Source organism: Hordeum vulgare, chromosome 4H (assembly GCF_904849725.1).
Source record: "Hordeum vulgare subsp. vulgare chromosome 4H, MorexV3_pseudomolecules_assembly, whole genome shotgun sequence".
NCBI classification, from domain to species: Eukaryota; Viridiplantae; Streptophyta; class Magnoliopsida; order Poales; family Poaceae; genus Hordeum; species Hordeum vulgare.
Window position 1 is genome coordinate 99,905,159 of NC_058521.1, and position 13,655 is coordinate 99,918,813.

General features: G+C 42.6%; 1 pseudogene; it reads left to right on the forward strand.

The window, feature by feature from the left end:
* Positions 1-13,655, forward strand: part of LOC123450323 — a 44,181-nt pseudogene that overhangs the window by 24,369 nt on the left and 6,157 nt on the right.

Here is a 13,655-nt window from a genome sequence, read left to right on the forward strand (position 1 = left end):
ATACTGTTTGACGCCAACAACACTAGTGTTGCAGAGAGGGAAGCCGGTGCGGACCCTTGCGGGAGGTGACTGAAAACCTGGGCGCACACCGCCCGCCGAGTACCTGGACGTCGTCCGTAACACTGACCTGGACAACCTCTCATAGGCCCCACTGCCGTACAGGAACCCATGGGCCGTGCTCACGAGCAAGGCAGACCGTGGGCCGGTAACAGTGGCAGGCGACGCGTTCCACCCCATGACACCTGAGATGGCGCAAGGTGGGTGCTCCGCACTCGAGGACGCGGTGGTGCTCGCGCGTGCTTTGTCGCGGGCCACCACACCCTCCGAGGGCCTGGCCGCCTACGTGGCCAAGCGGCGTGTCCGGGCCGCGTGGCTGGTCGCTGTGGCCTACGTGTCGGGCTGGGTCCAGCAGGGAGGGACCTGATAAGGATTAATTAAAATCCTAATAATCCATGCTTTATGTCGGTTGTGTAGTTAGCAACCGCCTAGTTACTGTCTATGGAGTTACCGCCTTGTACTGGGTATAAATACCCCAATATTCATCAATAAGAAGACTGTTCATTCCAGACATTCGCTTCCTCTCTTTCGTTTATTCTTAACACGTTATCAGCCACGCTAGCTTCTACCGGATGCCACTCCGGCGATCTGCAATTGCCCCCGAAGATGGCGGCAGAAGTTGGTTGCTGGAGTTTCGGCCACCACGCGATTCACCGAAGACGGGGTGTTCCTCGTACAAAAGGAAAGAAACTAATCAGTAGAATGATTGTCAATTTGATCTTGTCTTCTTGCCTTCAATTAATAATCTAACAATGAATGGTTTTCTTTCCTGTATGTATTCTCACGCGAATCTCAAGAAGAATCGATCAATCGTGAACTACAAACAAAAAGAACAGAAGAAGAAAAGGCTCGGTCTCGAAGGATAGTACCTTCGTCATCCTCATTAATATAATGCACATGCGCGGACGCGAACTCCGGAACAGTCAGCGATGAATCTCGCCTCGGCCCCGTCGCGGTGAACGACTATTAAGAATAAACAAGAGAGAGGAAGCGAATGTCTGGAATGAACAGTCTTCTCATTGATGAATATTGGGGTATTTATACCCAGTACAAGGCGGTAACTCCATAGGCAGTAACTAGGCGGTTGCTAACTACACAACCGACATAAAGCATGCATTATTAGGATTTTAATTAATCCTTAACACTCCCCCTAATCTATGCTTGACTAGGTTAATGTACATCATTTTGGTAGACTCGTCCTAATATATAGCCGCCCTTGAAAATGTTCATCATCTTCATCTTGAGAAATCCTTGTATAATCTTTAGTCTCCTCCAAAAACCCTATGGGAAAAATATGAGGAGTATAGTATAGATATGTTGCTAAAACTCCTTTAAACCCCATGGGAAAAATAAGGAGAAAATGATACAACATATAATGATTATTCTCTCGTGATAACTCATTTGAGAAAACCTTTATAGAAGGAGAAAACTCATTGGTGAGTTTAGAGAACAATTGATATGTCTTGAGTACTTCCTTTAAAAACCCCGGTAGGGAAAATAGAAAGTATAACATATGATGTTTGATAACATATTGCCTCATTAAAAACCATTATGAGAAACTTTGAGAGAAAACTCATAGGGGAAAAGAGTGGAATCATACATGCCATTGAAAACTCCTCTATAACCCAGTGGGAAAAAAAATATAAGGAGAAAATGATATGGCATATATAGATACTTGTGTTTATATTATCTCGTTCAAAACCTTTTATGAGAAACCGTTTGGAAACACTCATTAAGGAAAAAAAAAGAGTACAATATATGCAATCTGATGATTGTTAATAGGTTATAGTTTGGGAGATTACTCCCCCTGGACTTTGCAAATATGGAGGATATCTCATACCAATTTGATTGACATGAACATAAGATTGTGTATAACCTGTTGGATTTTCACATGATTTTGTTTGCAAATTATGTCCTCACTTTTCTATAATCCACGAGGATAAGTAGTTTCCGAGTAATGTGATTTATGATATTGCTCTTCGTATAACCTGTAGGTATTGAGTAACACAAGTGGAATTATCTTGATAAATCAAGTTATGTGATTCTGATGAATCTCAACCACATGATTTTGAGCGTGGTTAATCATTCTGCCAAGCCATGCATATTTTGCAATGCTTCTAGATAAAGCAGTTATGTTAGAACGATAATTGGGAATAACCATTAAAGTCCATTTAGATGACTTCCATATGGAGGCTATTCCAACAAATTCAGTCATTGATATGGCGTCATTGGGATCAAATAAAGAGCCAATATCATCATATCACATCATGGTCATATCTTGTATTTCCTGATGGAATTGTCCAATATTTATTGTGAGCTTAAGATATAAGATGATATTCCATATATCAAGCATGTAACTTTTGTTGGGGGTTGCATTCTGAACAAACATAGCAAATATAGTGTCAGGCCTGACGTAGTTTGCAAGTATACGAATGCTTTGACATTAGTGAGATATAGAACTTCAGGTCCTAGTATCACTTCATTATCACCCCTAAGTATGAATGGATTTGTACCTTATCAAAGGTAGTATGACCATACATGTCTTTTGTTGATATGATATATCCAAATTGAACTTCTCGTATATGTTTGGATATATGTAGACTGATATGTATTCTTGAGAGAATGATCAAGCTGTAAACTTAAGCTAAATTTGGTTGAATCCAAATTTTTCGTCTTGAGATGATTTTATGTATGTTTAGGTCTTGTAGAGACATTGATGACGAAATCATCGATATACACATAGGTGATGTAAGGAAATCAAATTTTGGGATTCCTTTATTAACACATAAACAATTATCATCCTTTGAGTAATCCTTTGAAGAAGGAACTCATTTAGTCGGTAGTACCATATGATTTCCGACTATTTCAAGCCATAGAGTGACTTATGAAATTTTACACAAATATGTTGCGATTTATTTTGGATTCGGAATTGTGAGCCCTTCAGGGGCTTCGTTATAAATTTCCGAAAACGAGTGACCCATATGATTATGTAGTCACTTCATCCATTAACTGCATGGATAATATTATTTGTACTGCCAATGATATTTATTATCGAAACTTAATTCCACTCATACCAACAGGGTATGTTACATCATAACTTGATGTCGGGTCTCTGCGTGAACCCTTTTGCTACAAGCCTCGCTTTCTCACCACCTCATTGACTTTGTCTATGAATGAGAAGTTTTTAGTATTTCATATGGAAGATACTTATGAGGAGTAGGTATTACTGTGGTAAATACCACTCGTTTGTAGAGCGAGTGCTATTCTTCATTACTTGCTTCCTTTTATGTAAATACCAAAACATTTGTGCACATTTATGTCGGGCTTTGGATGATGATTATCCACTAAGGTGTCTTTCAACTTGATGTTGAATTACATTTACTAGTTGAGGAATTGATTTCCTCTATTTCCGCGGAAGCATATGCGAGATTATATCTCGTGTGGTCAGATTTCTCCCCCTCTTGCTCTCATTTCGGGAGAAGAGTGGTTTATGAGGTACCTCCACTCTTTCTGACACTTTACTGCAGGAATATAATTGAGTAACACCTTTGTCATCAGTATATGTATGTGGCAGATTTGCAATGTGTTGCAAATATGTGATTCTAAACTTCTTGTTCATATTCTTCGAGTACGTGGATATAAGGAGTGAATGTGAATAATATTTCTAATTTATTTCTTGGCATTCTTTGTGGTACTTATCTCCCCCCTAATGCCAAAAATGTCCTTATTGCTGATGCAATCAGCATACAGGCTATGAATAATTTTGATTGATGAACAAATTGTTATTCCTCACATAGATCCCTAATTGTCTATGAGAGCCCATTGATGTATGCTGGAGTGGTGATATAGGTATGTAACCGAATTATCGCGGATAGGAAATACTTTGTTGATTTCCACGTAATTACTACAAGGGGAAAGTAGTATGCTATGCAGTTGGTATGATTTATATCATACTTACGGTGTGTAATGTCGTATTTGTGTAGTATGAGGCTTGTAAATTACAATTCTATAAGTTTGGTCATATTATTAATTTCACTATCTTTGATAAGACAATGAACTAAACCATTCTGGGTATGTACATAAAGTATTATGTATAATCAGACATTGCTTGTGAAATGAGTTCAATGAAGTTGTCCATTCGAATAGATTTATCCCTTGTTTAGGATAACTTGCTCTTACTTTGAGAATTTGAGCAATTAATTTAGTTATATCATTCATGGTTTTGTGTGATATGAGACACACTTGAAATCATTTTATAAATGTTTCCATGAGTACCATGAAGTATCTACATAATACCACATAACAGTTGAGTAATCCACATATCTTCTGAATGTGTTCAAGAAAGAATGAGTTGGTTCATTAAGAATTGTAAGGTGAGAGTTCCTTAAATTAATTTCCCTTATGCACATGTGGTGCACATAAAATCTGATGATTTGGGAAATTTTGCAACTTTAAGTTGTGACCAATAGAATTGTCAATAATTTTCTAATCAACCCCAAACCAGGATTGTAAGGCTTAAAGCCAAATATTTTGTAAGATTTACATTTATTTTTTACGCAACAAAACTGAGTATGAATCGATTCATACATTCAAAATTTATCAAATATAATGTCCAAGAAATAGGATATTGGACATTTATACTACATGTAGTAGTACAACTATAGGCAAACAATATTTTGGGAATAATCGAGATATTACATGTGGTCTCCCATATTACTGAAAAATGAATTACGTAAACATATCATAGGCACAAAAGAATTGATCATTCTTTTATTGCACTATAATTTTGGTTCTCCTTCTGATCAAGATTTGAGAACATCATTTACGAGAATATATTCTGGTTATATGTTTGCAAATTTTCAAATATCCCAATGAACTTATTTGCCTTTTAATAAATTTGTGGTGTGGTTTGACCATATGTTTGAGGGGTTTGGTAATCATAGGTACGATGTTTAAATAACCACACATTTGACAAACTTGAGACTTGTCATTGATCGTTTGAAAATGATATATTCCCTATTAAGAAATAATTCCATATTTGGTTGTATTTTAGCCTTCACTTTACTTTGAATACATCATGGTTCTATTTTGTGACCAATGACTTGATTAGTATTCACAATCCTAGCAAGAATTTCAAATAATGGAATAGCACCCGTTGGGTGAATCTGATGATTTTATGAAATTCCATGTTTCTTCATCATGAAAATGGTAGGACTATCATAAGAAGATGTAAAGTGTATTGAGGGATTTTCAACTGGATCTTCGGATGAAAATATTTGATCATGAGATCTCAACTTAAAGTTGATTGATTGACAAAAATGTGAGTTGTGATAGACTTGAAGTCTTGAGAAATGAATGGGTGATCATTCCAAAGGTGTTCATGACGGCATGTTTCTCTTAAGGGAAATATTCAAGGTGAATAAATATTCGTCCATTATGTACTTAGTTTGAGAACTAAGTGAAGTTGATGACACATGAAATACATATGAACATACTTAGCTATTAAGAGAATAGCCATGACACATATTTCGAAGGTGGAGTTATAGTGGCCACAAATGCCGCATGTGGATGTAATGCCTCATAGGAAGTGTGTGACTTGAGAGTCACTGCCAAAACGTATAGACTTTGTGTATTTCACATTGGTTAGTCGCTATGAAAGTATAATGACAATGTGATGTGGACCTTGTAAAATTGTTGTGACACTTAATCATTGCCATAAATTATGCAATCCATCTTGATGGATGAACGACACTATAATTAGAAATAGTGTCGTAGGTTTCATTGCCATGTATTTTACCAATGTCATAGAAGGTAATCAGACGTATATGCTAATATTTTCATAGTTTCCTATGATATATTCAAGAAAGCGTGCAAGTATAATATTTACTATGAGAGTAAAATATTTTAAAGAACAACAACAATAAATACTTCGGAGGAGCAAATTCTAGTACGGCTGATGCCATATAGCAATATGTGTAGACCTCAATTTATATAGGAGAACACTTTGAAGATAATCACCAATATGGTGTAGATATCGCAGTAATAGAAAACATAGTCTGACTTTTGTCAGTAGATGTCCATATATCTATTACCTTATCTTATACTATATTTATGAAAATCACTTTGAAGGTAGTCATATGTCAGGATGACATGATGTAGACCTCACAGTAATAGTGGATAATCCGCAAAATTTTGCGGTAGATGCCAATATTACCTTATGATATCTTGAGGTAGTCACATCTAATATTAATATTTGGAAGAGCACTTTGAAGGTAATCATCTTGTAAAACTAATAAGATGTAGACCTCACAGTAGTGATGAATAATCTGCAAATTATGCAGTAGATGTCACCAATACCTTGTGATTCACAAATAAAAGTTTAGGCTACGTACACAATAATATTTGGAAGAGCATGTTAAATATAGTCATCTTGTCAAAATGACAACACGTAGATCTCACAGTAGTGATGGATAATCTGTCAAATATGCAGTAGATGCCATCAAATACCTTGTGATTCACAAATATATTTTAAGGTAATCCCACACTATAATTTCATGTGAGTTTTCCTCAACATTTGCAAGAAAATATATATTTCAATTGCAAAATAAAGTTGTTGTACACAATAACATGTTATAGGAATTGCATGAGGCAAACAGTATGAACATGTTACATTGTTTTCTTCTTCTTAGACACATTGCAACAAGTACATTGTGACAGCCCGATGCCGACGTTCCAGAAGATTCCCCTCTCTTTCCGTTTTCGTCGTGTGGCTTATTTTTATTTGTCGTGTCATCATCGCATCCTGCGCATCATCAACATTGCATCGGCATCCCGTTGCCGCCCGTATTCAAAACTTGCATCCGTTAGTAGTTGCAGGTTCTCGTCGTTGTCCGTTCTGAGTCCGACTGCACACACACGTGTCCGCGGCATCGTCGAACCCTGTTTTTTTAAGTGTGCGGAAAACTTTCTCTGATCGGGTTGAGATTTGACGTGCGGTCCTAATTAGTTATCGCTAGACCGCGTGTCGAATTTTCGTCGCGATCGGACTCCGTCTCGTACCCGAACGGTCGACCGTAGCGGCACCGTATTCGGTCTACCGTCGGACGTGTGTCAGTGTTTTAAACCGCGTTGCCGCGCCACCCGTTCTCCCTCTCGTCTCCGGATATTCCCTCTACACGGCCGCGTACCCATACCCGCGTTCGGAATCGTCCGAATCCGACCCCGCGGTTGGATCCGGAACACGATTCCGGTTAACCGAGCCCCCGTTTGCCTATATATAGGCCCCATGCCATTAATTAGACAACCCCCTCTCATCTCTCCTCAAAATCCGTGCCAAACCTACCCCTAACCCTAATCCTGCCGCAGCCTCTCTCCCCACCGGCGCCGCCGGGCCCGCGAAGCCCGGTTCGTCCCCGGATCGCGCCGCCGCTCCTCCCGAGCTCGCCCGGAGGTAGCAGTCCGCTGAAGATTCCGTGGCCTCGCCCCGCCGCCGTGTTGTGTCGCCGCCGGTAACCTTCGCCCCCTCATGCCTCCACCCCTCGCTGGCCGGAGCCCACCGGAGGAACACGCCGGATCGAGCAGCTCGGCCGCCGGAGCCCCGGTCCCCCCTCACAGCCATAGATCCCGCCGGTGCCCGCCTCGGGTGCCGCGGGGGCCTCGTCGCCAGCCGCCGTCGGGTGCGCCCGCTCGGCCCCAAGCCGATCCAGGGAGATCTGGATCCCGTTGACCCTGCGCCCGCTCGTCCCAGCGCCCGCAGTCGGCAGCGAGGGCGCAACCTCCCATCGTCGGTCTTCGCTCGCCAGCGCCTCCCAGCCCAGGCCGGCTCCTCCACCAGCGACGCCCCAGGCCCAGGGGCACCGCGGCCCAGCTAGCGCCTGGCTAGAGCCCGAGCCAGGCCGAGCGCGCCCCCTCGGCCTGCTCCTCCAGCCGAGCCAAGGCCCGAGGTGAGCCTTACCCCCCGAGTCCTATTCCCTGCCGCCGGCGCCGTTTAGCTAAGCTGCGCCTCTGTACAGTTTCGGGCCATAAGAGATTCGACCTGTTTAGATTTAGGATTTTTCCCAGATATTTATTTAATTCCAGGTTTTGCTAGATATTAGAATGCCCGTAGATTATTATCCGTATGTTGGATCGCGATGTATTAGATATGTATTACGTGTAGGCTTTCGCGTAGAATCCGAATTTACAACTTGCATAATCATTGGACGAAGTTTAACGTGCCAAACGCCTAGTTTTGCGTGCTGTTTCAATAGGATACGCCCCGTATTTAATTTTCGTGCAAGTCCGGACTGCCCGTATCCCGTAGATTAAATGTCCATGTTTTAGGGACTATTTTTCCGTGTATTTTAGATCGGTCATTTGTATTTTTGCGTGTAGGAATTTGCCCGTAGTTTATTTTTCCCGTATCTAGGTGTTTATCTCGCATTAATGTGCGGCATTATTTTGTGTTGCAAACCCCACATATTTTATATGTTTCCGGGGTAGAAAAATCCCATGGATTTTTCTGTGCAATTAGTTTTAGCATTAGAGTAAGTTAGTTCGCGCGATATTTTGCTATGTTGCCCTCTTGGCATTTTCGTAGGATTTATTTCGTGCGTCGTTTGACGGAGTTGTCAACTAGAGAGTTGATCTTGGATGTTTTGTTTAGACCCTGGTATTTTTGGTTGCAATAGAAATGCATGTTTAGGTGTTGTTTGCTTGCTCTCAAGTTGCTAGAAATAGTGCTGTTTTAGAGTAGCTGAAATATTTCTAAGTCTGGAATCTGTTATTATTTTGTTGCTGTCTTGTCTTGCTTCTACCTTTAGATCTGTAGCTCTTTTGAGGTTGGTTCAATGGATTTAGTTGTACCCCTTGTGTTTCTCTAGCATGCTGTAAATTTTCATGCCATTTGGAGTCCTGTAGCTACAGGTTTTGCTGCTGTCAACATAGCTTCAGATCAAAAACTGCGCTTTCATGAGGTGTAATTTTCACTAAGTCTGAAATAGTGTGTGAGATGCCATTTTGTGTCTTCTTTTCCTAGTGCTCCTTGCTGTCATGTTAGTTGTTCTTAGTTGTTTGTAGTAGTGCGTCTTGCCCTCTTTCATTCCATGCCTTGCTTGAGTTTATCGGAGTTGTGTAGCCGTAGTTGTGGGGCGTAGAAAGTGTTATGTGGCTGTTTTTGGCAGATTGTAGTCATTTCTTCTTTTGCTCGTACTTGTTGAAACGTAGCTCCGATTTGATCGTGTCCTATATGAAACTTGCTTAGAATCTCGTGTAAATTCATTTTATCTTGCTGTTTGTATGATTAGAAGTGCTCGTGACCGTCGTTGCACACATATTGCATTCATGCCATTATATCTTGCGGTGCTTGTAACTTTTGATCCGTAGCTCCGTTGGAGATGTTCTTTATGTCTAGATTGCTTGCCATGACGCGTAGAACCACGTGAAACTATTTGTTTTGCTGTTTAACAACTAATTAAAGGTTTTAAATCAGATCTGGACAGAATTAAAAATTACCATGTGAGGTCGTTTTGGAGGTGCTATATGTCATTTCCGACCTCATTTAAAATGTCTAGATAGGTAGTTTAATTTCCGCTTCACCTCTTTCATGTTTGAAAACATTAATATTGCCGTGTAAATAACCGGGAGTTAACTAAATAATTCATATGTGGAGTTTCGTCAATATGCAACTCGTTGCATATTGAACTTCACTTAATGTGTAGTGTTTGTTTGTCGTGAATTGTCATGCCGTGCCTTGCATGTTTTCAGCTTCTCATGCATCATTTGTGTTGTGCATCGTGTGGTGAATTCCGTGTGATGATTGTGTTTTCGGTTTGCTTCGTCTCGATAGAGTTCCGCAAGCGTGTCGGATGTGAGGACCCGTTCGACTATGTCGGTTCGTCTGCTTCACGGAGGCATTCTTCTTCCGAGCGGGATCTCAGGCAAGATGATCATTTCCCCAGATACCATTACTATCATTGCCATGCTCGTTTTACCGTCTGTATCGTTATGTCTCGTTGCCTACCACATGTTAAATATCAGCCTCTCAACAATGCCATGAAACTTTCAACCTGTTCGACCTAGCAAACCACTGATTGGCTATGTTACTGCTTGCTTAACCCCGTTGATAGCGTTGCTAGTTGCAGGTGCAGATGTTTCCATGTGATAACATGGGTTCCTTGTTATATCACCATATTTAAATGCTATTTAATTTAATGCACCTATATACTTGGTAAAAGGTGGAAGGCTCGGCCTTTCTAGCCTGGTGTTTTGTTCCACCTTTGCCCCTTAGTTTTCGGCTACCGGTGTTATGTTCTAACACGATCGGGGTTGTTATGGGGACCCCCTTGATAATTCGTTTTAGATTAAAGCTGGTCTGGCAAGGCCCAACATTGGTACTATTTTCCCAACATAATAATTTGATAATTTGAAATGCAAAGGGAGTTAGCGCTACCCGAGGAGTAATTCTACATAATACAGGGGGCCAGTGCTGTTGGTGCTGGTCCAAAACTAGAGCCGTTTGCGGGGCCAACCCGGGGCAACTCGGGAGATTTCTATCAGGCCACCGTACGTTGTGCTTATCCGTCGTGTCCTGAGAACGAGATACGCGGCTCCTATCGGGATCGTCGACACGCCGGGCGGCCTTGATGGATTAGTTTTACCTTTGACGAGATATCTTGTGCATCGGGATTCCGGTGATGCTTTGGGTAATCTCAGAGTTGAGGTTTTCCACTAGGGAATCCGACGAGATCGCGAGCTTCGTGATTGAGGATTTCTATGCGGCTTGTGGTAATTTGTGATGGACTAGTTGGAGCACCCCTACAGGGTTAAATCTTTCGGAAAGCCGTGCCCGCGGTTATGTGGCAACGTGGAAACTTTGTTTAACACTGGTTCTAGATAACTTGAAGTTAACTTAAATAAAACTTGCCAACTGTGTGCGTAACCGTGACTGTCACTTTTGTGAGTTCCTTCTCCAATCGAGGACATGGTGGGGTTATGTCTGACGTAGGTAGGTGTTCAGGATCATTCATTTGATCATCAGTAGTTCACGTCCGTTATGCGTAGATCTTCCCCCTCTTATTCTTGTACTCGTAAGTTTAGCCACCAAATATATGCTTAGCCGCTGCTGCAACCTCACCACTTAACCATGCCTCACCCATTAAGCTTTGCTAGTCTTGATACCTTTGGAAATGAGATTGCTGAGTCCCCTGTGGCCCACAGATTACTACAACACTAGTTGCAGGTTCAGGTAAAGGTTACTTGACGCGAGCGCGTTGATTGCTCATTTGGAGTTGCTTCTTCTTCTTCTTCTTCTTCATCGATCTAGGATGGGTTCCAGGCCGGTAGCCTGGGATAGCAAGGATGGACGTCGTTCTTCTTTTGTCGTTTGTTTTCGTCCGTAGTCGGACCCTGCTCTTACTCTTGATGATTATGTAATGTACTGATGTGACTCTGATGTAGCTTGTGGCGAGTGTAAGCCAACTCTATATATATCTCTTCTGTTCAGTACATGTACTTTTGACGATATCCATTCTTGCGACATGACGAGATGCGCTTCTATCCTTGACGAGGCCCTCGTGCCAAATTGAGGATAGGGTCGCATCTTGGGCGTGACATACATAGACTAAACTGGAGAACAAACCAAGTCTGATGACTTAAATATCAACTTGAGATCTGGACTACACCTTGGTACTCAAAAGAGAAACAATATTAAAATACTGAGAATAACAGAGTCTAAAATAGTTTATGTACTATTAAAAGATCAATGTGCAAAACCCAGTAATAATAGGGTATTGGTACACAATCGAACTGGACCACTGTTTGGTCTGTTTTGCAAATTCATGCAACAACAAGGACCTTAATGCACAATATCGAAGGGATAAGGTTCCTTATCCACTTGTTCTCCTGTGCGGTTACTGCAACTTTCGTTCCCCTCGGGCTCGCCGGCCACGGGCGGCTGGGCAGAGAGTAGCGCAGAGGCCTGGCACAGGGCACAGGTCAGGCGACACAGAGGCCGTGGCCTGGGGCGCGGCGCGCGGCCAGGGGCGGCCACCACCCGGGCGGGCGCGGCCAGGGTGGCCACGACATGGCACGGCGGCGGGCGTTGTCGACATAGATGGAGCCGGTGCGCGGGGGATCCGGCGGCGGGCGTGGATGGGCGGTGAGCTGTGCGCCGCGTGCCATCCCTCATGGAGCCGGGACGAGATTGGACGGTGCGTGTCGTCGTTCAACGGGACGGGGCCGAGGCGAGATTCATCGCTGACTGTTCCGGAGTTCGCATCCGCGCGCGTGCATTATATTAATGAGGATGACGAAGGTACTATCCTTCGAGACCGAGCCTTTTCTTCTTCTGTTCTTTTTGTTTGTAGTTCACGATTGATCAATTCTTCTTGAGATTCATGTGAGAATACATACAGGAAAGAAAACCATTCATTGTTAGATTATTAACTGAATGCAAGAAGACAAGATCAAATTGGCAGTCATTCTACTGATTAGTTTCTTTCCTTTTGTACGAGGAACACCTCGTCTTCGCTGAATCGCGTGGTGGCCGAAACTCCAGCAACCAACTTCTGCCGCCATCTTCAGGGGAAATTGCAGATCGCCGGAGTGGCATCCGGTAGAGGCTAGCGTGGCTGATAACGTGTTAAGAATAAACGTGAGAGAGGAAGCGAATGTCTGGAATGAACAGTCTTCGCATTGATGAATATTGGGGTATTTATAACCAGTACAAGGCGGTAACTGCATAGGCAGTAACTAGGCGGTTGCTAACTACACAACCGACATAAAGCATGGATTATTAGGATTTTAATTAATCTTTAACAAGAACGACATGCACCGTCCAATCTCGTCCCGGCTACATGCGGGATGGCACGCGGCGCACAACTCACCGCCCATCCACGCCCGCCGCCGGATCCCCCGTGCACCGGCTCCATCTATGTCGACAACGCCCGCCGCCGCGCCATGTCGTGGCCACCCCTGGCCGCGCCCGCCAGGGTCGTGGCCGCCCCTGGCCGCGCGCCGCGCCCCACGACACGGCCTCTGTGTCGCCTGACATGTGCCATGTGCCAGGCCTCTGCGCTACTCTCTGCCCAGCCGCCCGTGGCCGGCAAGCCCGAGGGGAACGAAAGTTGCAGTAACCGCATAGGAGAACAAGTGGATAAGGAACCTTACCCCTTCGATATTGTGCATTAAGGTCCTTGTTGTTGCATGAATTTGCAAAACAGACCGAACAGTGGTCCAGTTCGATTGTGTACCAATACCCTGTTATTACTCGGTTTTGCACATTGATCTTCAAATAGTACATAAACTATTTTAGACTCTGTTATTCTCAGTATTTTAATATTGTTTCTCTTTTGGGTACCAAGGTGTATTCCAGATCTCAAGTTGATATTTAAGTCATCAGACTTGGTTTGTTCTCCAGTTTAGTCTATGTACTTGTTGCAATGTGTCTAAGAAGAAGAAAACAATGTAACATGTTCGTTCTGTTTGCCTCATGCAATTCCTATAACATGTTACTCTGTACAACAACTTTATTTTGCAATTTAAATATATATTTTCTTGCAAATGTTGATGTAAACTCACATGAAATTATAGTGTGGGATTACCTTAAAATATATTTGTGA